Source organism: Takifugu rubripes, chromosome 14, assembly GCF_901000725.2.
Source record: "Takifugu rubripes chromosome 14, fTakRub1.2, whole genome shotgun sequence".
In the NCBI taxonomy this organism is placed as follows: domain Eukaryota; kingdom Metazoa; phylum Chordata; class Actinopteri; order Tetraodontiformes; family Tetraodontidae; genus Takifugu; species Takifugu rubripes.
In genome coordinates this window covers 12,453,744-12,456,429 of record NC_042298.1, presented here as the reverse complement: position 1 = coordinate 12,456,429, position 2,686 = coordinate 12,453,744, and the positions used below count along the sequence as shown (strand labels likewise).

Sequence of the window (2,686 nt, the reverse complement as noted above, 5' to 3'; positions counted from 1 at the left end):
CCTGTGTGTCCCGCCGGCTCTGCAGCCAGGAACATCTCCAGATGCCTGAGTGTTCATCTCCCCACAGGTGAAGCAATGATTCACCCTCTGCTGCAGCAGGTTAGCGATGCTTCAAGTTGTGGCATTTCACAATATCAGAAAAGATCCTTAAAGTGTCATAACACACATTGTAAAGGTAGAGTTAACGTCACTCGAACTTTAAAGCATAGCTTCGCTTCCTTTAAACATTTCAACCGGTAGTTTTTAGTTCATGAAAGCGAAATAGCAACAGTGAATATCCCACAACCCTTCTGCAGCTAAAATGTGAAGCAAAAGTAAAAAGAACAAAATAACAAAAGTAGATTTTAGGGATTTCCTCAATGGGTGGAAGAATAATTTTCTTTGACTTTTAAAAATGTTCAAATAATCGTGTTAAAAATCAACACAACGCATCGCAGAATGAATGATTTTCCTTTTAAAAAGAAAGAATCCTCTCAGCAGAAGAACTTCTAACCCGACCTTCTCTCGCTACATCCATAAATCTTCTCTCTGGTCCTCCTCTGGGCCTCCAAGCTCAGCATCCTTCCACCGATACGTCCGTCCTCCTCAGCACACGTCTAAACAGTAAAAAGAATGCAAACATTGCAATTATGTCTTTCTCTTTGGCAAAGGGAGCTCATCTCATCCATGGACATTATTCCACTGATGAAAACTGGTTTATTGTGTTTTGCTTACACGTTTTGTTCAGATTCGATCTGGCAGATCCACCAGGGTCCCGTGTCACCGTTATCAGCTGGGATGAGCAACCGTATTTATTGGCTGTGGAATCTGAGGAATTTCTGCAAAGATTAGATGATTTCCAAGGTTCTAGTACTTTAACATTCTGTTTTTATACTGGAGGAGGCCTTCTGTTTAAGTTTGATTTGTTGGCTCAGGATCTTTTCAAGTAAACTCTTCCCCCCATGGTGTTTCTCTGCTTTAAACAATTTTAATACAACCACTTTCCTTTCAGTTCTTTTGATAGACGACAAATTGGCAATAACTGCTGCTGATGAGTCATGGTGCTAATTAGCATATCCAGACAAATTTTAAATTATCGCACATTAATATAAAAAACCTAGTTGTAAAGAAAACAACAACCCATTGACTCCAATTACAAAATAATAGTTAATGGTGTCTTTGTGCAAGCAGCTATTCATTGCCTGCTGTTTTGTAGTAAAAGCTAAATGCTAATCTCTAATGGCTCTCTTTATAACAGAAGCTTATTAGCGCGCAACAGCTCTGACTCTAGATAAGAGAACAAACAGCCTTTTACCTCAAATAAGTTAGTATCAGAAAGTGAGCATGTATAAATGTTGCTGCTGTGGTAGGCAGGGTAAGAAGAGGTTAAAAACAATGTGAAGATTCAGCTGTTGACACCAGAGGTGCTGCCAAACAGCCCATAACCCTCAGTGACCCTGCACTGCAGCAAAATTTACCTGTGCAATGCCTTCTGCTACCAGAAGGGGTGCTATTGCAGTCTTGGGTCACTCATTAGAGAAGTTATGGGAAAAGATCCTGCGGAAGGGGTACAATTATACAGATAAAGTTAAAATGTAGGGGATTTTTGTGGAAAACAACATAACTGTGAATGCAAAGATCTCAACTTATCCTTATCCTGGACAGTGGAGGAAAATCTAGTTTCCACATGCTCAGCTGTTTATTCTTATCTAGACGAGAGGGCCTTTATGGTGGTAACTCTGGGAACAACATGGCGTAACTGCTGAACGATAAGACGAAACAGGCCCAATCTCTTTTTTCCACCTCAGCTCCTCTTCACAAATACACAATCCCATGTGCAAACAAACGCACCACCTTCCCCTTTCAAACTCAGGGAGATGCAAAGACAACAAACGCTTCCTGTCACCCCTCCCTCTCAAGTGTATCGCACATGCCAAGACCCTGTTGTGCGTCTTGATGAGCATCTCTTGTCTGATGATTTAATCCAGGATCGGCTTCCTTTATGCCACACCTCTCACAAAAGAGCTCCTGTTTGTTCCTGCAAGCGACAAGCAGACAAGGTATTGAAAACATCTTTACGTGCATGTGTGTGTGTGCGTGTGTGCTTGTATCTGCTATATATTGAGCACCCAAATACTCATTCTACTTGCAAATCACGGACCTTTGTGTAGGGCCATTTTGGCTGGTCCCCACAACTTCAAAGGACATGTTATGACATGGTTTAAAGTAAGGATAGAGTTGGATTTAGGTTAGGTTTGGAGTCGGGGTTAGGATGGTTATGGTTAGTAGGGCGAGTTGGGAAATGTCTAATGTCTCTGAAAGATAGAAAGATGAGGATATGTGTGTGGGTGTGCACACGCAAATGTATGAAAGCATTTGGAGTCCTGTGTTTTATTTCATATAATATGCTCCATAATTCATTCATTTCTTTGACTGATTTCTGTTTCACAGCAAAAACAACATTGGTCTGTGGATAATGAAACTTTTAGAGATATTTACCTCTTTCTCCAGATGCAAAAACAGGATTTTTCTGGCAGGAAATTGAAAACGCAATCAGATTCTGCACCTCGCCCATGTTTCCCTTTAGAATTTAATACTTTAGAGGTAAATAGTGACATTTTTCAAATGATATGTCAAGTTTCTTGCATTCATAATGAGAATCCTGGGATCCACATCACACAACATAAATTTCTGGAACGACTGTAAG

The 2,686-nt window shown here is 40.5% G+C and overlaps 1 long non-coding RNA gene across 1 annotated transcript; it reads right to left on the bottom strand.

The window, feature by feature from the left end:
* Window positions 1-456: 456 nt before the first annotated feature.
* Window positions 457-1,969, bottom strand: LOC115252422 (uncharacterized). The gene is made up of 3 exons (XR_003890874.1): window positions 1,458-1,969; window positions 715-807; window positions 457-596 (listed from the first exon to the last, which is right to left on the bottom strand). It is a non-coding gene; the product is annotated as an uncharacterized lncRNA (long non-coding RNA).
* Between the last annotated feature and the right edge of the window lie 717 nt (window positions 1,970-2,686).